Below are 23,509 nucleotides of genomic sequence, written 5' to 3'. Positions count from 1 at the left end.
GGAGCAAACAACTTTGAGCTGAAACCTCAATTAGTTTCTCTGATGCAGCAGAACTGCAAGTTTCATGGACTTCCATCTGAAGATACTTTTCAGTTCTTAACTGAATTCTTGCAGATATGTGATACTGTTAAGACTAATGGAGTAGATCCTGAAGTCTACAGGCTCATGCTTTTCCCTTTTGCTGTAAGAGACAGAGCTAGATTATGGTTGGATTCTCAACCCAAAGACAGCCTGAACTCTTGGGATAAGCTGGTCACGGCTTTCTTAGCCAAGTACTTTCCTCCTCAAAAGCTGAGCAAGCTTAGAGCTGATGTTCAAACCTTCAGACAGAAAGAAGGTGAATCCCTCTATGAAGATTGGGAAAGATACAAACAGTTGACCAAAAAGTGTCCTTCTGACATGCTTTCAGAATGGACCATCTTGGATATATTCTATGATGGTTTATCTGAGCTATCAAAGATGTCACTGGACACTTCTGCAGGTGGATCCATTCACCTAAAGAAAATACCTGCAGAAGCTCAAGAACTCATTGACATGGTTGCTAATAACCAGTTCATGTACACTTCTGAAAGGAATCCTGTGAGTAATGGGACGCCTATGAAGAAGGGAGTTCTTGAAGTTGATACTCTGAATGCCATATTGGCTCAGAATAAAATATTGACTCAGCAAGTCAATATGATCTCTCAGAGTCTGCATGGAATGCAAGTTGCATCCAACAGTACTCAAGAGGCTTCTTATGAAGAAGAAGCTTATGATCCTGAGAACCTTGCAATAGCAGAGGTGAATTACTTAGGTGAACCTTATGGAAACACCTATAACTCATCATGGAGAAATCATCCAAATTTCTCATGGAAGGATCAAAAGCCTCAACAAGGCTTTAATAATGGTGGAAGAAACAGGTTTAACAATAATAAACCTTTTCCATCATCCACTCAGCAACAGACAGAGAACTCTGAACAAAATGCTTCTAATTTAGCAAATCTAGTCTCTGATCTATCCAAGGCCACTGTGAGCTTCATGAATGAATCAAGGTCTTCCATTAGAAATTTGGAAGCACAAGTGGGCCAGCTGAGTAAAAGGATCACTGAAATCCCTCCCAGTACTCTCCCAAGCAATACAGAAGAGAATCCAAAAGGAGAGTGCAAGGCCATTGACATAAGCACCATGGCCGAATCTACTAGGGGAGTGGAGGACGTGAATCCCAAGGAGGAAGACCTCCTGGGACGTCCAGTGATCAATAAGGAGCTTCTCTCAGAGGAACCAAAGGACTCTGAGGCTCATCTAGAGACCATAGAGATTCCATTGAACCTCCTTATGCCCTTCATGAGCTCTGATGAGTATTCCTCTTCTGAAGAGAATGAGGATGTTACTGAAGAGCAAACTGCCAAGTTTCTTGGTGCAATCATGAAGCTGAATGCCAAATTATTTGGCATTGATACTTGGGAAGTTGAACCTCCCTTGTTCATCAATGAACTAAGTGATCTGGATCAACTGACATTGCCTCAGAAGAGACAGGATCCTGGAAAGTTCATAATACCCTGTACCATAGGCACCATGATCTTTAAGGCCCTGTGTGACCTTGGTTCAGGAATAAACCTCATGCCCCTCTCTGTAATAGAGAAACTGGGAATCTATGGGGTGCAAGCTGCTAAAATCTCATTAGAGATGGCAGACAGTTCAAGAAAATAGGCTTATGGACAAGTAGAGGACGTGTTAGTAAAGGTTGAAGGCCTTTACATCCCTGCTAATTTCATAGTCCTGGATATTGGAAAGGAAGAGGATGAATCCATCATCCTAGGAAGACCTTTCCTGGCCACAACAAGAGCTGTGATTGATGTTGACAGAGGTGAAATAGTCCTTCAATGGAATGAGAACTCCCTTGTGTTTAAAACTCAAGGATCTCCCTCTGCAACCATGGAGAGGAAGCAGAAAAAGCTTCTCTCAAAGCAAAGTCAACCAGAGCCCCCACAGTCAAACTCTAAGTTTGGTGTTGGGAGGCCACAACCAAACTCTAAGTTTGGTGTTGAACTCCCATATCCAAACTCTAAGTTTGGTGTTGGAGAGTCTCAACAAAGCTCTGCACATCTGTGAGGCTCCATGAGAGCCCACTATCAAGCTATTGACATTAAAGAAGCGCTTGTTGGGAGGCAACCCAATTCTTATTTATCTAACTATATTTTTCTTAGTTATATGTCTATTGTAGGTTCATGATCATGTGGAGTCACAAAATAAATATAAAAATTGAAAACGGAATTAAAAACAGCAGAAGAAAAATCACACCCTGGAGGAGCATCTGTCTGGCGTTCAGCGCCAGAACAGAGCATGGTTCTGGCGCTGAACGCCCAAAATGGGCAGCTTCTGGGCACTGAACGCCAGAACAGGCATGGTTCTGGTGTTCAACGCTAGAAATGGCACACAAATGGGCGTTGAACGCCCAAAATGGCCACCAACCTGGCGCTGAACGCCCAGAGTTGTGTGCAAAGGCAATTTTACATGCCTAATGGGTGCAGGGATGTAAATCCTTGAAACACCTCAGGATCTGTGGACCCCACAGGATCCACTCAGGATCTGTGGACCCCACAGGATCTCCACCTACCTCCACTCACTTCTTCTCACCACTCCCTTTCACACAACCCCATAAACACTCTTCCCCAAAAACCCTTCACCAATCACCTCAATCTCTCTTCCCCATCACCTCTTCACCACTCACATCCATCCACTCTTCCCCATAAACCTACCTCATAAACTCCACCTACTTTCAAAAATTCAAAACCAATTTCCCACCCAAACCCACCAATATGGCCGAAATCTTTCCCCCCCTCCCTTCCCTATATAAAGCCCTCCATTCTTCATCAAATTCACACAACACACCCCTCTACACTCCTCTTGGCCGAAACCACATCTCCCTCTCCCTCTCCATATTTCTTCTTCTTCTTCTATTCTTTTGTTTATTGCTCGAGGGCGAGCAATATTCTAAGTTTGGTGTGGTAAAAGCATAAGCTTTTTGTCTTTCCATTACCATTGATGGCACCTAAGACCGGAGAATCCTCTAGAAAGGGGAAGGGGAAGATAAAAGCTTCCACCTCCGAGTCATGGGAGATGGAAAGGCCCATCTCCAAAGCCCATCAAGACCACTTCTATGATGTTGTAGCCAAGAAGAAGGTGATCCCCGAGGTCCCTTTCAAACTCAAAAGAAATGAGTATCCGGAGATCCGACATGAAATTCAAAGAAGAGGTTGGGAAGTTCTAACAAATCCCATCCAACAAGTCGGCATCCTAATGGTTCAAGAGTTCTATGCCAATGCATGGATCACCAAGAACCATGATCAAAGTAAGAACCCGGATCCAAAGAACTATGTTACAATGGTTCGGGGGAAATACTTAGATTTTAGTCCGGAAAATGTGAGGTTGGCGTTTAACTTGCCCATGATGCAAGGAGATGAACGCCCCTACACTAGAAGGGTCAACTTTAATCAAAGGTTGGACCAAGTCCTTATGGACATATGCATGGAAGGGGCTCAATGGAAGATTGACTCCAAAGGCAAGCCGGTTCAACTAAGAAGATTGGACCTCAAGCCTATAGCTAGAGGATGGTTGGAGTTTATTCAATGCTCAATCATTCCCACTAGCAACCGGTCTGAAGTTACTATAGACCGGGCCATCATGATCCATAGCATCATGATTGGAGAAGAGGTGGAAGTTCATGAGATTATACCTCAAGAACTCTACAAGGTGGCTGACAAGTCCTCCACCATGGCAAGGTTAGCCTTTCCTCACCTCATTTGCCACCTATGCAATTCGGTTGGGATTGACATAGAGGGAGATATCCTCATTAAAGAGGACAAGCCCATCACTAAGAAAAAGATGGAGCAAGCAAGAGAGCCCAGTCATGGAGCTCAAGAGGCGCAAGAAACTCATTTCCATGAGATCCCGGAGATGCCTCAAATGCACTTTCCTCCACAAAATTATTGGGAGCAAATCAACACCTCCCTAGGAGAATGGAGTTCCAATATGGGACAACTAAGGGTGGAACATCAAAAGCACTCCATCATGCTTCATGAAATAAGAGAAGATCAAAAAGCAATGAGGGAGGAGCAACAAAGACAAGGAAGAGACATAGAAGAGCTCAAGGACATCATTGGTTCCTCAAGAAGGAAACGCCACCATCACTAAGGTGGATTCATTCCTTGTTCTTGCTTTCTCTGTTTTTCGTTTTCTATGTTATGTGCTTATCTATGTTTGTGTCTTCATTACATGATCATTAGTAGTAGTAACTTTGTCTTAAAGTTATAAATGTCCTATGAATCCATCACCTCTCTTAAATGAAAAATGTTTTAATTCAAAAGAACAAGAAGTACATGAGTTTCGAATTTATCCTTGAACTTAGCTTAATTATATTGATGTGGTGACAATGCTTCTTGTTTTCTGAATGTATGCTTGAACAGTGCATATGTCTTTTGAAGTTGTTGTTTAAGAATGTTAAATATGTTGGCTCTTGAAAGAATGATGACTAGGAGACATGTTATTTGATAATCTGAAAAATCATAAAAATGATTCTTGAAGCAAGAAAAAGTAGCAAAGAACAAAGCTTGCAAAAAAAAAAAGGGCGAAAAAAATAGAAAAAAAAATAGAAAGAAAAAGAAAAAGCAAGCAGAAAAAGCCAATAACCCTTAAAACCAAAAGGCAAGGGCAAATAAAAAGGATCCCAAGGCTTTGAGCATCAGTGGATAGGAGGGCCTAAAGGAATAAAATCCTGGTCTAAGCGGCTAAACCAAGCTGTCCCTAACCATGTGCTTGTGGCGTGTAGGTGTCAAGTGAAAACTTGAGACTGAGCGGTTAAAGTCAAGGTCCAAAGCAAAAAAAGAGTGTGCTTAAGAACCCTGGACACCTCTAATTGGGGACTCTAGCAAAGCTAAGTCACAATCTGAAAAGGTTCACCCAATTATGTGTCTGTGGCATTTATGTATCCGGTGGTAATACTGGAAAACAAAGTGCTTAGGGCCACGGCCAAGACTCATAAAGAAGCTGTGTTCAAGAATCATCATACTGAACTAGGAGAATCAATAACACTATCTGAACTCTGAGTTCCTATAGAAGCCAATCATTCTGAACCTCAATGAATAAAGTGAGATGCCAAAACTATTCAAGAGGCAAAAAGCTATAAGTCCCGCTCATTTGATTGGAGCTATGTTTCATTGATAGTTTGGAATTTATAGTATATTCTCTTCTTTTTATCCTATTTGATTTTCAGTTGCTTGGGGACAAGCAACAATTTAAGTTTGTTGTTGTGATGAGCGGATAATTTATACGCTTTTTGGCATTGTTTTTAGTAGGATCTAGTTACTTTTAGGGATGTTTTCATTAGTTTTTATGTTAAATTCACATTTCTGGACTTTACTATGAGTTTGTGTGTTTTTCTGTGATTTCAGGTATTTTCTGGCTGAAATTGAGGGACTTGAGCAGAAATCAGATTCAGAGGTTGAAGAAGGATTGCTGATGTTGTTGGATTCTGACCCCCCTGCACTCAAAGTGGATTTTCTGGAGCTACAGAACTCGAAATGGCGCGTTTCCAATTGAGTTGGAAAGTAGACATCCAGGGCTTTCCAGAAATGTATAATAGTCCATACTTTGGACAAGAATAGACGATGTAAACTGGCGTTCAACGCCAGCTTTCTACCCAAATCTGGCGTCCAGCGCCAGAAAAGGAGCCAAAACCAGAGCTGAACGCCCAAACTGGCACAAATACTGGCGTTCAACTCCAAGAAGGACCTCTACACGTGCAACACTCAAGCTCAGCCCAAACACACACCAAGTGGGCCCCAAAAGTGGATTTATGCATCAATTACTTACTTCTGTAAACCCTAGTAGCTAGTTTATTATAAATAGGACCTTTTACTAGTCTTTTTGACAATCTTTGATCAGTTGTATGCTATCCTGGATTGTATTTTGATCCTGTGATCACGTTTTGGGGGCTGGCCATCTCGGCCATGCCTGGACCTTCACTTATGTATTTTCATACGGTAGAGTTTCTACACTCCATAGATTAAGGTGTGGAGCTCTGCTGTTCCTCAAAGATTAATGCAAAGTACTACTGTTTTCCATTCAATTCATCTTATTTCGCTTCTAAGATATCCATTCGCACCCAAGAACGTGATGAAGGTGATGATTATGTGTGACGCTCGTCACCATTCTCCCCTATGAACACGTGCCCGACAAACACTTCCGTTCTACATGAAATAAGCTAGAATGAATATCTCTTAGATCTCTTAACCGGAATCTTCGTGGCGTAAACTAGAATGATGGCGGCATTCAAGAGAATCCGGAAAGTCTAAACCTTGTCTGTGGTATTCCGAGTAGGATTCAATGATTGAATGACTGTGACGAGCTTCAAACTCGCGATTGTTGGGCGTTAGTGACAGACGCAAAAGGAGGGTGAATCCTATTCCAGCATGATCGAGAACCGACAGATGATTAGCCGTGCTGTGACAGAGCATGTGAGCATATTTTTCACTGAGAGGAGGGGATGTAGCCACTGACAACGGTGATGTCCTTGCATAAACCCAGCCATGGAAAGGAGTAAGATTGATTGGATGAAGATAGCAGGAAAGCAGAGGTTTAGAGGAATGAGAAGCATCTCTATTCGCTTATCTGAAATTCTCACCAGTGATTTACATAAGTATTTCTATCCCTATTTTATTAGTTATTATTCGAAAACATCATTATCAATTTATATCTGCCTGACTGAGATTTGCAAGGTGACCATAGCTTGCTTCATACCAACAATCTCCGTGGGATTCGACCCTTACTCACGTAAGGTATTACTTGGACGACCCAGTGCACTTGCTGGTTAGTTGTATCGAAGTTGTGAACCATGGTATTGGCACCATGTTCTTGGCGCCATTGCCAGAAAAAGAAAGAGCCGTAAATTTTACATAATCAAAGTGTAATCACGATTGCGCGTACCAAGTTGCTCACGTTGCCAGAGATTGTTTGAGCCTGGACATCACAATTTCGTGCACCAGCTATGTAACTACATAATAAATTAAACTATCATGTGTGTAAACCGTCTTATTTATGTTTGTAAAACTTTGTTAAAGTGGGTACAAACTGTCTAATTCATGTGTGCAAAATCTTATTAAGATGGGTGCAAATTAAACTTGTTTATAAATACAAAATTAGTTTGTAATATAAGTAATAACAAAATTTAAAAATATTATATTTATTAAATTATGTTGCTCAAAACCTCAAAACATCTTTCATTATATATATTGTTTATAAAAAATAATATTTGAACATGCGACCTTGTGATTTTAATATAATTATCCATTTTAACTTACAAAAAGATATATTAACAGAAACATTAATACCAATACACAAGTACTTCATAATATCTAAATTATTGGTAGAAATAGTATTTGAACCTGAAATTATATACAAATTTCTTTAAGTAACTTTTTTCTTTAAACCCCCACAAAAGTAGAAAACTGAAATCATGTATTAAGTTGAGTTAAACTCAATTGAAAATGTGTATGCATGGTAAACTTAATAATTGAGGATAGTATTAAAACTTAAATTTAAACCCTATTATATATAAAATAAGTATATCCAATGACCCCGAAAAAAAGCTGGTAACTCTAACTAAGTCTTCAATTTTAATTTTGGCGCTTCTTAATGAGAGCTTTCTTTTTAAAGCCCTTTCCAGCTGAACTAAGGTAATTCATCATCAATTCGTCAGTATTGTATACTACGTAAGGACTTAATTGAGCTGGAGTTAGTTTTACCACTTTATATTTCTCTAAACTCTTTATAACATCCTTAAAAAGGGCATTTGAAGGTAATGTAAGTATTTGGATGATCAATTGCTTTCTTAGATTAATGCACTCAAACTGTAATAACAATGTTCACAAAGATCATAAATTATAAAAAGACAAGAACATCAAAAACAAAAATAAAACTATACAAGAAAATATTTACTTCATCCCATTTTGGCATGTTAGACATGTTAGTCTCAATACTATTATGGTGTCACATTTCTACCTATTTTATTACAAACAATCCACAATTATGTATGAAAAAATATTTGAATTAGAATTTGGTTAGTCTTATCATGTGCATTTTTATGTTATTTATAATATAAAATAATTAATATTATGCTTACTTATTTGATTGTCAAGGGACATTTAAATAAATTGGGATCGGGTCATTTTTTGGTAGCTCATAGTTCGACACAACTATTGAGACCATTTGTTGAATCAATTTGCTCTAAAAAAAGGTTCATTGCTAATAAGTAAAACTATTAAATCACATAATATAATATCATATGAGCAAAATAAAATTATATCGCATATGTGTCTAACTGCACTCTCTCTCCTTTAGACTCTTTATACAAGAAATCTAAAGTAAAAAGTCTCTTTTTGTGGATGTCATAAGCATATAGCCACCAATGATAGTTAAAATAATACGACACTAATAACTGCATTATAAATATTTAATAGCATTAACAAGAAAAAGATTACATACACTGTATTGATGAGTAGTATAGTTAATATACAAAGGTGAAAAACATGATGAGTGTGGACAGATATAAAAAAAAAGAGTTTGAAATTTGAAAGATTAAACACTGATGACAAAGAATAGAATAGTTGTGTATATAAATACATAAACCTTCAGTGACCCTTCTTCTTCATAAAATGTATATAAAATAAAAAAAATTGAACACATTTATGTTTTGAAATTTCTTTTTTTTCAAAGAAACTGTCACCATTATTTTTTAAAATCAATGGAAACATATACATAATTTTTTTTCTTTCTTTTGGCCAAGTGTTTCCAATGTAAGAACATATCTCCCTATATATAGAGATATAGTTAGATTATAAAGTTTAAACTCTCCAATCATAAAATGAAAAAATAGTTTGTATATATATTAAAACAAAAACATTCCTGCAATAGACATTCAAGCTAGGTGACCTTAATTTATTGAAAAAAACATATAATTTAAAATCTGCATGTTACAATGTAATGTTAGTTTTAAAACATAATACACATAAAAATACAAAAAAAAAAAAAAAATAGAAACATGTAATAGTCAAGAAATCTAACCATATTGTTTATTTGATGTCTTGGCAATATTGACATGATATCCTCCCTAACAAGCATTGTTTTAGGTATGTCTTTTAAGATGCACAAAGTCTCATCCTTATTCAACATATCGTCTGTTATCCAAAAGTATATTTTATTGTTATCTACTTCTGTCAACTTATTATCTTCTGTCACCTTTTCTTCTTTTCCTATTTTGTTTTTCTCATATATCACCTTTTTTTCTTTCATTATTTTGTTTTCTTCATCTATCACCTTTTTTCTTTTCTTATTTTATTTTCCTCATCTATCCTGAGGGAGAATGATGGAATTGATGTTCGCACAAGTTCTTGTGTCTTCTTAATTGGAGAAGGTGTATAAATATCAAGGTCTTCTATTTTTAAGAATGCTTGGATTGCGCTTTGCACTAATTTTCTTCATTCAGATTTTATTGCATTATCCAAATCATAAAAATAGAACACATACACACAAATTATATTAACATATGCATACAAAAATGAGATTCAAAATAGAGAGAAAGAAAAATCTAAATAATAGGAATATGGGTGCAAACTATGCTAAGTCATGTATGTAGAATTTTATTAAAGTGGGTGCAAACTGTCTAATACATGTGTGCATAATGTGTTGAGTGAGATGTGCAAAATCTCATTAAAATAGATGCAAAATGTCTGATTCATGTGTGCAAAATCTCATTAAATTTAAAACAAATTGTGCTTAGTAAGATGTGCAAAATCTCGTTAAAGTAGTTACAAAATCTAATATATAATCACATAATTCATACCCAAAACAATGTGGAATGCTCATAATAACAAGTAGTATTACATAACAAAAATTATACTAAAAAATCAAAACAAGAAACAACAAATACTAAGAACTATAATTTATACCCATATTGCTAGGCGTCATTAATTTATTTTGTTCATCTTCTTCCACTAATTTTATTGACGATCTCATGTTGTTTTCATCTTTTTTCTCTTCCCTATTAAATCAATACAAACAATAATTAGATTTGAACAACGACAGATAAAAAAAAAAGAAATCATAACTATAAAAAAATACATACACTATTTTTATTTTGTTTTGACATCTTTCTCCTCATCTTATTTTGTATCACTATAAAGAAGCACACACTCTATATTTTACTTTACATTCTCTTTTATCAAAAAGATAAATCAAAACTAATTTTTATTTTTATTTTTTTTATCTGACATATTGCCTTTTTTCTTTGACATTTTGTTGTCATTATTTTCTTCATTAAATCTATTAACAAGAAATCAAACCAGTCCAAATCTATAAACTTAAAGGTAACTTTAGAACAAGAATTACTGAGCTTTGAAACTAGCATAAAGATAATAAAAAAATATTAAAAAAATCTAGTAGTACCAAAAGTTTAATTAGTGGTAAAGAGTGTTTGTAAAACTCATAGGCTTCAGTCCTTTCATTTATAACACCCCAAAACTTTATTTGTTTACCTTTCTTTCTTCTCCTTCATTGTGTTATCATCTTTATTAAACTCCTTCTCTCCCTTTTTCTTAGCCAAATTAGTTAGTGGTCTTGTTGTATTCTTTGCAAATTTAGCATCAACAACACCTTACTTAACTAAAAGGGTAATAATACTCTACAATAATAGTCATACAAATAAAGATTTTATAAGAAAAAAGAAGAATGTGGCAAAACAAAAAAAAAAAGCTATATTAAATTAACAAGATAAAATAGATAAAACAAATCATTGACATTTGCTTTGATGACTCCTATATCAACTTTTTGTCAAGTTTTTCTTTATCTCAATAAGCAACACATGGTGGTGGAAGCCCCATATAATTTTTCTTATCTCCAAATGTGTCTTTGTGATAATAGATAATCTATAAAAATAATAATAAATATAATGTTATCATCAAAAGAGAAATCAAAAAAGGAAAAAAAGAAGATAAGTACAATAGATTGATTACCATCAAAACATAAAGACGACTATCAATACTTAATGTATTTTTTTCTTGAATTTTTTAACCCCTTTCATAAGCTCATCATGCACAAATCTTGCTCAATTGTATCTTGTGATATTCTCTACATCAAGGTTTAATTACTCTGTTGGTCCCTATAGTTTCACCAAATTTTTAATTAGGTCCTTATACTTTTTTTTCTTTCAATTGGGTCCCTATGCTACTTTTAATTTTGTAATCACGTCCTTTTCATGTTAAAAATGATAAAATTAACATAATATTTTTACCAAAATACATGCGATCAAAGATTTAATTAAGTTTTTAATTATAAATACCTTCAATTTGCGAAGAAATATTCAGTTAACTCTAATAATTTTTATACTAGAAAGGACTTAATTACAAAATTAAAGCAGTGTAAGGACCCAATTGAAAGAAAAAAAAGTATAGGGACCAAATTAAAAATTTGGTGAAACTACAGGGACCAACAGAATAATTAAACCTTACATCAACAATGGCACGTAACTGCTTTGGAGATGTGACAAGACTACTTATTGGTGTCAAAAATGAGTAAATAATGAACATTGTAAATACTCTCCTAAAGTAATCTCTCCCATTAGATGTTAAAACATTACATTCTCTTGAATGTAATATTTCTTGTAGCCATGGGCTTTTCATAGGCTTGTTAAAGTAATTTCTCTAGTTTGCTTGTTGTTGTGTTATATGCTTTAGCAAGTACGAGGAATAACTGCCTATCAACTTTCCAATCTTGAATAGTCTTTGAGGATGAGAATCTCATTTTATCACCTTCAAGTTTTTGCTCTTTTGTAAGTGAATTTATCATTGTGAAAACCAAATTAGAAGAATAACGACTTTTTATCAATTTCTGCAAACATAAACTAAAAAATCTTCACCCAATTTAACCATGGTTTGTTTGAAAAATAATAGCAACAACAATAATAATCATAATCATAATAACAGTAATACTCACATTCAGATACAGATACAAATGGGTGCAACTATGCTAAGTCATGTGTGCAAAATCTCATTAAACTTGGTACAAATTGTTTGATATATGTGTGTAAAATTTCATTACATTGGGTGCAAACTGGAATGAGTAAGGTGTGCAAAATCTCATTAAAGTAGGTGCAAACTGTCTGATTCATGTGTACAAAATTTTATTAAGATGAGTGCAAAGTATGTTGAGTAAGGTATGCAAATTTTCATTAAAGTGGGTGCAAAAGTATAAGCAATGAACTACTTCAAAAGTTATGAACATCACATATGCACGGATGAATGAATTCCACGTGCACACTATCCAGCATACGTATAATTACATGTCAAAACCAAATAATTAAAACTTAAACCAACAAATTTACCTATCTAATCTTTTAATGTAATTCAAAATTGTACTCAGTCACACCAAACATAGATTAAGGGGACCTTTAATTTGCTTCTTTTCACAAAAACTCAGCTTTTTTCTTTTAATTGACAAAAAAATTAGTTCTCACTTCTCACATTTTTGTACACAAATAAAGGTTTGTGAAGTCTAAGAGTGTTTTCATATCATGTACCAAAATTTCATTGTTATAAATTGTTTGATAGATAAATACAAATTGAACTATTGAAGAGAACAAAGAAGCAAAGAACTATTATAAAATCATATAGATAAAATTCATTAGGTGCTAAAACAATAACTTTGCAAGTAATAAACACACAATATACTCGAGATGCTAATTCTTTAATAATTTTTTGCTGTATTTTTCTTCTTGTTCTTGTTTTAAATTTTTTTTGTATTTGTACTTCTTCACGGCATCTTAATATCTAGATCTTTTTCTATTTCAAATAATCATTGCATATTAATCATATTTTATAAAAGCACATAAGTCAATTGATTAGGTGCAAAAAAGATTAATAGTCAATTGATGTATTGCTTGATTAACCAAAAAAACATATTATTAACACAAATACAAATAAAAAATTTAGTCACGTTACAAATCAATTGTACATTTTCAACCAGAAGCATAACGCATCAGTAACGATTGTCAGTATTACCACAACGAAGCTCTGCTAACAATAGCCATTGTCAAAAGTCAATTACCAGTTAAGTAACTGAGATAATGACATAACGAATTTTTTTAAAGATTTATAAATTAAAAGTACTTAAGTTTCATAAACAAGATATGATGAATCAAAATTAAAATCAAAAGATATTTTTATTATAGAGTGCTTAAAGATTTTCATGAATAGACAAGAAATATTGAGTCATATTTTTGGGTGTTATTATAATTTTTTTCTTGCATATTTTGAATGAATACAGAATGATGACACCAGTAATGAACATATTATCTAGGACAGAGACTCGGGATCAAATACTCAGGATCAAATACCAAGTTTAAAGAGCAGTTCTATGGCTATTCAAATTTGAGTTAAACAAAGAGATCAATATTACAATGGTGCTAAGCCAGTCTATTTTCGTTGCAGAGTCCGACTTCCTGATGTAGTTTTTCCCAATTGGTTCATTGCATACAAAGCTCAGATACACTAGAAATAAAAGCGAGAAGCAAAGAGTTGTAGAAAGTAATAAATGAATAAAAATAAAAACTAATTAACCTTCACATTAAAATTTTTCAGTAATACAAATTTTAACCTTGCAAAAGCATAATGCATTAGTAGAAATGAAGGGGAATGTATAGAGAGCTAGCTAAGAGATGCTGCTGCAGAAAGTAACGACAATGCTATTGGAGACGTTATTGGCGATGGATAGTAAGCTCAAGAAGGCTGATTCACGTTGAGAGTACTCATCAGTGTTGAGAGCAAGAAAGAGGGTTCACTGCAAGAGAGAGAGAGAGAGAGAGAGAGAGATTTTGGGAAAAAGAAGAGCGTGTGAGGTAAAGTGCGTGTATTCACGCTCTCTATATGCATTTGGTCTTATTTTTTATTTGGTGTAGAAAAATATCAATACTAGTTTGCTAGTCAAAAATAAAAATTTACTGGCCTATTAGCACTGTTGTTTGTATATTTATAATGTAGAATACGTATCAAAATACAAAACAGGTCTCATCTTAATGTATAACAATATTAATTTCTATACTTTTAATAAATAACAGTATAACTAGTATTCTTTAAATTAGTTTTTTATTCAGTCTTTTTATTACATTAACCTAAAAAAAATAAACATATCCAAATAGATTTATTGTTTAATTTAAATACAAATCTACAAAAACATACTAACTAAAATTAAAATTCAAAATATAAAATTTAAATCTTGTAAACACTAACATATCCCAAATAAAATCCTAAAATATTCCAAATTAGATTTTCACAGTAAAATCTTTTCTCAGTAAAAATTCAGAGCTGCGTTCGTCTTCTCCTTCTCATATGTCGCCGTGTTTGTCTTCTCCTAGGCCGCGCACCTCCTCTGCGGCGATATCCTTCATTGGCGACGCGCACTATCCCGGCGATGCGCACCTCCCCGCGCCTCCTCCGTCGATCCACTGCCTCCTCCGTTAACGAATCTTAATAGCCCCACCTCCTTCGAATTTTGGATGTGCGAATGTGGTAGTTAGTAGAATTTTTTATATCTCATCTATTCCTTTTTTCTGATTAATAAGATATTTTTTTAATTTATGTATAATTTTATATGTGTCTGGTATTTATTTTAAATGTGTTTATATTAAGAATGTTTTTTTACTATTCTATTTGATTTAGAATTTATTACTTTCACAATTTTTGTGTTTGTAGAAATCTTTCCTTCTTTTTTTTAATAATAAAAAATTTTATTTTTTTAATCCATGCATAATGTTAGAAACAAGAGACTGAGAGAGTAATCTGAAAAGTATATTATTGAGTTATATTCTGAGGTACAATATACAAGGGGTATTTATAGGTGCTAAATGAATCAAAGTAATAAAGACATAGAATCCTACAATTAATGTACATATATGCTATATAAATATAGACGATGCTAATTGATCTAAATTGATTTTAATGATTCTCTAACATCCCCCCTCAAACTCAAGTGGGAGCTAAGGATATCAACTTGAGTTTGGATAACAAAATCCAAAAGCGAGTCAGGTGATGAGCTTTCGTGAAGATATCAGCAGTCTGATCCAGTGTCCCAACAGCAATGAGACGAACAGCATCAATAAGGATACGTTGCCGAACAAAATGACAATCAATCTCAATGTGTTTGGTGCGTTCATGAAACACATCATTATGGGCAATCTGAATAGCACTGCGGTTATCACAAAAAACATCAGTAGGGGACGACTGAGGAGCACCCAGATCTTTGAGAAGCCAATGAACCGAGATAACCTTAGTAGTGGTGTCAGCGAGGGCAAGGTACTCAGCTTCTGTGCTTGAGCGAGCAGTGAACGTTTGCTTCTTAGCACGCTAAGAGATGAGAGTGTCGCCAAGAAACAAACAGTAACCAGTAGTAGAACGACGATCAGTGGGATCACCAGCCCAATCAGCATCAGAGTATGCCTGAAGGGTCAAAGAGAAATGGGCAGAAAAATAAAGGCCATGAAATAGATTACCTTTGACATACCGAAGAATGCGAAGAACTGCCACATAGTGAGTAGTACGAGGAGCTGACAAGAACTGGCTGAGGACATGAACTGGATAGGCAATGTCTGGTCGGGTGACAGTCAAGTAGACGAGACCTCCAACTAACTGGCGATCAAGTGTCGGATTATCCAAAATAGTGCCATCCATAGGGGTAAATCAAATATTAGGCTCAAGAGGAGTAGACTCAGTGCGACTATCTGTAATCCCAGCGCGAGCAAGAAGATCTGAAACATACTTAGCCTGAGAGAGATAAATGCCATCATCTGTGGAGATGACCTCGAGACTAAGAAAATAGCTGAGAGAACCAAGATCCTTCATCTCAAAGGTACGGTGAAGTGAGGTCTTGAGATTAGAGATACCATCAACATCATCTCCAGTAATGATCATGTCATCAACATACAAAAATAGAAGAACAACTCCACGTTCACTTTTACGAATGAAAAGTGCATTCTCATGAGGACTAGAAATAAAACCAAGACTGCATATGGTAGTGCTGAACTTGTCAAACCATTCACGAGGAGCTTGGTTAAGTCCATAAAGTGCCTTGCGAAGGAGACAAACCTTACTGGAAGGACAAGGATATCCTGGAGGTGGTTTCATATAGACTTTCTTTTTTAAATCCCCATTAAGAAATGCATTCTTCACATCCATCTGACTGAGAGACCATCTTTTAACCGCAACAATGGCAAGGAGAGCTCTAACAGACGTAAGGCGAGCAACAGGAGCAAAAGTCTCTTCATAATCAATACCATACTCTTGCGTACAACCTTGAGCAACCAAGCGTGCCTTATAACGGTCAATAGAGCCATCAGAGCGAGTCTTGATCTTGTATACCCATCTACTGCCCACAACTTCCTGATCAGAAGGAGGATCAACCAAATTCCAAGTGTGTGCTTTTTCAAGTGCCTGTATTTCTTCCTGCATTGCTTGTTGCCAATTTGGATTTGTGGAGGCTTCTCTGAATGACTTAGGTTCATGTTGATGAAGAATAGTAAAAAAACAATGATAATCAAGAAGATGAGGAGGTGGATTCCTTACCCTAGAAGAATGAGTGGGAGGAGGAGGCATGACACTAGGAGCGGGATCGCCGTCCGGACTGGAATCATCGGGATATGGAGAAGGCGGAGGATCAGGAGCCTCGAGGGGGTGGACTTGGGGTAGACCCTGTAGTATCATCATTAGGAAAGAGATCAAAATTTGGGTTAGTAAAAAACGGTGACGGAGTAGAAGGAATGGACTCAAAAGAGGAAAAATTAGAGAAGATATGATGCTCCCAGAAGACAACATGACGAGATATACGAATACAGCGAGAGATAGGATCCCAACAACGATAACCTTTATGTTCAGAGGCATAACCAAGAAAAACAACACATGCGAGCCCGAGGTTCAAGCTTATTATGTTCATGAGGCTGAAGAAGGACAAAACAGACACAAACAAAAACACGGAGAGAACTGTAATCGGGAGAAGTACGATAAAGACACTCAAAGGAAGTAGTGTTACCAAGAACAAAAGAAGGGAGTCTATTGATAGCATGAACAGCAGTGAGGACAGCTTCACCCCAAGCACGCTCAGGACAGGAAGAGAAAATAAGCATAGCACAGACAGAGTCAAGAATATGACGATGTTTATGCTCAACTCTGCCATTTTGTTGAGAGGTACCAGGACAAGAAAACTCGGACAAAGTACCCTGTTCAGCGAGAAAATTTAAAAGTTTGGAGTCACGATATTCCATAGCATTATCACGTCTGAAAATTTTAATGACCTTTGAAAACTGAGTTCAAACCATAGTGGCAAAGTTAATATAAATCTGAGGCAACTCACAACGATTAGTCATCAAATAGACCCAAGTAAAACGTGAATAATCATCAATAAAGACGACAAAATATCGAGCCCCTCCCATAGAAGCGGTGGGAGCGGGGCCCCAAATATCAGAATGAATAAGATCAAAAGGAGAGCATGCAATAGAGGAATTATTATTAAAGGATAAGGCAGGTTGTTTTGCAGTGCGACAAGAAATACAATCTAAAGACTCATTTTGAACTTGACCTAAAACACCCGTAGATATAAGAGGACGTAATTTGCCTAAGGAGCTATGTGCAAGACGACGGTACCACAAGTGAAGAGTAGATGGAGAGGAAGCAGCACAGAGATTTGTAGAGGGAACATGAAGGTTCTCGAGCTCAAATAAGTGTCCAACCTTACATCCAGTCCCGATGATATTTCCCGTCCGACGATCCTGCACACGACAACCAGAATTTGAAAAAATGACATCAAAACCAAGTTCAACAAGTTGATCGACAGAGATAAGATTAAAATTCAATTTTGGAATAAAATAAGCATAAGAAAGATGAATATTGGACTGTGAAATAACCCCGTGATGTGTTGCATGCAAGAGGGAATCATTAGCAGTGTTAACAGAAGATGCATTTGTAGTGGGAGACAACGACGAAAAAAGATGACGCAAAGGAGACATATGATTGAAACAACCAAAATCAAAATACCATTTAGAATTACTTGGAGGGGTGGAAAGAGTAGCGGGGGGTATTACCAGGAAAGGAGAGAAGTTACCTAAGAAAAGTTTCAATATCGGATGGAGAGCCAGAAGGTGTGTTGAGAGATGTGGAAGAGGTGGACTCAGTGGCAGCAGCAGCAGTAGAGGCAGGCACATGCAGAGAATTGTTGGGACGAGGTTGATACTTGTTCTGATCTGAGCGTGGTGGTCGAGTAGGACAGGTAGCAATCAAGTGACCCGAGAGCTTACAATAATGGCAGAACAGTTTCGGGCAGTTGGAGCCAATGTGGCCTTTTTGTTTGCACTTACGACATTCAATAGAAGGACAGTTGGAGAAGGAATGCCCAGGCCGATTACAGTTGCGATAGATTTTGCCCTTTTTGTCGGTGGCAGCAAAGACAGTTTCACTTTTAGAACGAAGCAACCCCAAGCGCGTTTCTTCAGACTTAAGACGAGGAAGAGCATCTTCAAGACTAGGCAAGGGATTCTGATGAAGAAGAGAAGCCCTGACCGGCTCATAGTCATTAGTAAGTGCCATCAGAAATTGGATGAGACGTGTCTGGTTCCAATAATCCTCATATGCCTTAGCATCAGTGGGATCTTTAAGAACAGGCTCACAAGAGGTCAACTGATCCCAAATAATCTCCATCTGAGCAAGAAAATCAAAAACTGCTTGGCCACGTTCTTGCTTAAGGCTATGAAGTTCCTTAAGCAGTTGGTACTGATGAGAGAGATCAGAGATAGTGTAACGTTTCACCAAATGATCCCATACCTCTTTAACAGTTTCAAAACGCCCAAACTGTAAATGAATGCCAGGAGTAGAAGTGTTGCGGAACCAGGTGATAATCTGATGATTTTAACTATCCGAATCCTCCAATTTCTCTGCATAATCCTTCTCCTTATCAGCATCCTCCTTGGATTTGGAGGTACCATCTTTGGATACAGTTGGCTTAACAGGACAAGCAATATCACCAGTCACATATCGCCATAATTTTTGCCCTTTAAGAAATTCTCGCATAGCTTCAACCCAATGTGCATAGTTGGAGCCATTAAGAATAACAGGGATAGGCTGAAAGACATCCGGTTTTTCCATAGTAATAGAAGAAATAGCAAAAGAAAGAAGAAAATTGCAAATTCGGGGAAGAAAACGAGAAAACAGGGCGCGGAATTGGAAAGAGCTCACCAAAAAACCTTAGGGAGGGTCTCGCTTGTCAGCCACGTCAGCGCCACGTCACTGCCATGTCAGGGCAACGGTGACACGTTGCAGCCCGTGAGAGGACGAAGAAGACAGGCTGGCGTTGAAGTGGCGGTCGGGTCAACGCGCGGGCCGGGTCGGGTCAAGAGCGGGTGCGCGGGTCGCAGGGAAAACTGGTGGCGTGACACGTGGAGGCTCCAGGATCGTGGGATCAGCAGCAAGATCCAACGGCTACTGAAGCATCTTGAAGGAGGAACAATGGAGGTGGACAGCGAACTTCCAGCGGCGCGTGGCGGCGCGTCTGAGGGCTTCTGGCGGCGAACTCGGCGGCGTTGGAAAGCTGACGAAGAGAGGATCACAATGATGCCGGAGGTGACGAACCAAAGCATCGGAAACAGATCGAAAAATGCGAGCAAAGAGCCACGGGTGGAATCTGGAAGAAAGATCAACCTGGTCGTGGCAGCGTCTTTCGGCGGCGCATGGAGGCGCGTCTGGCGGTGGATGGTGGCGGTTCTGATTGCGTTGGAATCACGGCGACAAGACGAACAAGATGGTTACGGGGGTGATGAACCAAAGCGTCTAAAAGGGAACGAAAAAAGAGGCCAAAGAACACTGCCGGAAAGGAAAAAAAACAATGGGCTATGAACTAATATTCATTGAAAAAAAAAAGACCTAAGCTCTTGATACCATGTTAGAAACAAGAGACTGAGAGAGTAATCTGAAAAGTGTATTATTAAGTTGTGTTTTGAGGTACAATATACAAGGGGCATTTATAGGTGCTAAATGAATCAAAGTAATAAAGTACAATTAATGTATAGATATGCTATATAAATATTGACGATGCTAATTGATCTAAATTAATTCTAATAATTTTCTAACACATAATATTGAAATGTTTATGGCGTTTTTTTATGTGTTTGTGTTAAGAATTTTTTTACACTATTCTATTTATGTGAAATTTGTAATATTAATATAATTTGAATGTATAAATATTTAATTTTGGATGTGTGTTTATATTATTTGTGTTAATTTTGGATGTGTTAATAGTAGAAAATTTTATTCTAAGAAAAAAGGTTGCATGATGTCTTTATTGTCCGAGAGAGAAAATATGGTGATAAATTGATGATGACCTTATAATAAAAAAAAAATAAAAAATAAAAAAATAAAGTAACTATTTTATTATATTAATAAAAAATTGAAAAAAAATTTAGTTAATAAAATTTAAATTAAATTTAATTAATAATTTATTTATCTGAAAAATAAAAATGTGTTTTAATTTAAAAATAATTAAATAATATTATTTAAATTCAAAAATTGACGAAATGCTGAATTTTAAAAGACGTGTAGTATTTTTGATAAACAAAAAAGAAACACTACGTGTCTCTATCATCCTGTTATCTCCATCATATAATTACGTATGCGCATACCTACATTTCGATACGTGTAACTGCTAGATAGTAGATACGACGTATCTAATGGGTCGTGTTTGACTTGTGCTCTTCTTATATAGTTCATGCAACTTGACAAATAATTCTAATAAAATTAAACATTCTTTGGCTTTATATCATGGTCGTATAAATTCACTTTGTCCCTTGAACGTCAAAATCACAAGAGAACAAGAATCGCAATATATATATATTGCTTCTTTCTGCCTTATGTGTTATTTTCCATATATGTGTATGTGTTTTCTTTGTGCCTAGGCTTATCTCACCAGCATTATCTGCAAAAATTTAAACACTTTTTATTTAAAAAATATATAATTAAGATATGATCGACAAACAAAATTTGATAAAGGAAATAAAGAAAATATATGACTAAGTTTTAATTAATTAATTTCTTTGTGGTAATATTGAAAACAAAATTTGGAATAATAATTAAATAATAGTACTATGAAATGTTATAATTACATGTGGCTTATCTTTGGTTCACTTAACAAAATTATTAATCACCTAGTTACTTTACTTATCCGCATCATGCATGCAATGTGTGTTTGTTAATAGCTGATTTTCTTTTTGGATAGTTGGCCATGTTCTGGTGATAATCGGAAAGGTGGTAGTACTGTTAAGGGCAAATGAAAGTAAAGCTATGTTGAAAAAAAAAAGAAAAAAAAAAGAGAAAGAAAGAAAAGGGAGAATGGCATGGAGTGAAATGGAAAAAAAAAATATTTAAATCAGGGGCGGAGTCAGGTATAAAGAAAGGGGGTTAATGGTCTCCTAATTTTAATTTTTTACATGTAAATTATATGTAAATTTCAGTTTAGTCTCCTTTAAAATTTTATTTTAGTCTTATTTTATTGTGTAAATATTTTTTGCTTTCCTCTAATATTTCATCTAGTCCGCCCCTGATTTAAATGTTGTTTAAAGAATTTTTAAAGAGATAGAAGAATAATGATATAGTCGTAGCAGGACAAAAATGTCTATTTCTTGACATTTAAAATCCCTATATTTTATCATTCAAATTGGGAATCAAGAAGGGGGACACAATGAAAATACTCATACATTGCGCCATCGTTAGGCCCATTATTATTAATGAGAATAGGGATAAAAACATAAAATATAGAAACAAATAAATTGATTAAATCTTTTATTATGAAAAGCCAAATTAAAAAAAACATATAGTTTATAATAAAATTATGGAAAATTTTTATCCTAAAATCCCCCCTCCCCCCAAAAAAAAAAAGATGCGCTCATCGTTGATCATTATTGTTGTGTAGTATAATGGGAGAAAAAAGTTTAGGGACAATAGTTTTATATATTAAAATTTGGTTAATATTTAACCAACAAAAGTAAAGTGAACAATTTTATATTTTTAGATAAAATTTTACATCATTAAAATTATTAATAATAATTAATTAATAATTATAAATCATAAAATTTACTTGCCTCTAGCACTCGTCTAAAAGGAGAAGTGGTATACTCTGTTACTATTACTAAGTAATGACTCGTCCCTAGCTCTTTTTGGTTTGGAGCATCTGATGAAGAATTTTTCGTATTAATTAATTTAGTAGAAGAACAACACAACTCCTAATCAGATTTCTCTATCCTTCGCTTACACCAATGCCCCCACTAATACTTAATATATGAAACTACATAAAGTATTTATCTTTTTTAAAATATATATAAAAAATCATTACTATAAAAATTAAGAATTTTAAATTATAAAGTCAAAGTTAATTGAAAATTTTAATTATTTTTAATACAAAAAATGTTTAAAATAATATATATATATATATATATATATATATATATATATATAAATAAAGTGGAACAAATTATTCATTGATAAAATTATATAATTTAAAATTAAATTAAAATATTTATATTGAGATTCTATTTTTTAAAAGATTTATATGTAAAACATATTATTATTATTATTAGACTTAGTAGAGTACTTCTCATTATTTATGATGAGCAAAATTTTTAAATAGCTCATATTCTTAATTCTTGAAAGTGATGTATAATATAGGATAAAATATATTTTTTTATTTTTAACGTTTTTAAAATTTTTTAAAAATATTCTTAACATTTAATTTAATTTAATTTTATCTTTAACATTTTGGATAAATTTTAATTTTATGTCTTCTCTTAGTTTTATAACAATCAACTGTTAAGTCAAAAATATTTTTTCAATTTTATCCCTATTTAATATAATATTATCTTCACTATCACACCACCCCGAATTCACCTTATTCCTCCAACATCATCATCAACACTGCAACCACCATCCCATCCTATCCCATTCCATCTTCTACCCCTTATATATCTTCCAGTCACCTAAGTAAAGAAATTTTCACCTACAATCACTCATTATTATTTTTTTTCCAAAGATAAATGTTATTTTATTAATATAAAATAAAAATATTTTCATAAAGAAGTATAAAAGAATTGAGTATTCTCATTTATCATCAACTGTGACTAAAAGACTAAGAACTTAGAAAAGAGTAAAGTAAGAGTAAAAAAAAATTAGCAACATCTATCAGGTATGGCTTACGAGTTCACGCACTAAATTGCTGGCTTCTTTCACTATATCTGGTGCCGGGCTTATTACCTTCTCGAAAACACACAGATTCTTCGCTTTCCAAGTGCTCCAACACAGCGCCGCTATGAGGAGGGTCTTTTGTCTACCGTCGAATTGAGCCGCTCCTAGGATAAGACTCGTTGCCACCAATTGAAAAAGGTCTCTTCTTCTATCATCCA

General features: G+C 35.2%; 1 non-coding gene across 1 annotated transcript; it reads right to left on the bottom strand.

The window, feature by feature from the left end:
• Positions 1–297: 297 nt before the first annotated feature.
• On the bottom strand, positions 298–405 carry LOC148562447 (small nucleolar RNA R71). Its single transcript, XR_015888293.1, has one exon. It is a non-coding gene; the product is annotated as a small nucleolar RNA R71 (small nucleolar RNA).
• Positions 406–23,509: the final 23,104 nt, after the last annotated feature.

This window comes from Arachis ipaensis, chromosome B6 (assembly GCF_059453495.1).
Source record: "Arachis ipaensis isolate K30076 ecotype BB chromosome B6, ASM5945349v1, whole genome shotgun sequence".
NCBI lineage: Eukaryota > Viridiplantae > Streptophyta > Magnoliopsida > Fabales > Fabaceae > Arachis > Arachis ipaensis.
This window is presented reverse-complemented; position numbering and strand designations above follow the sequence as displayed.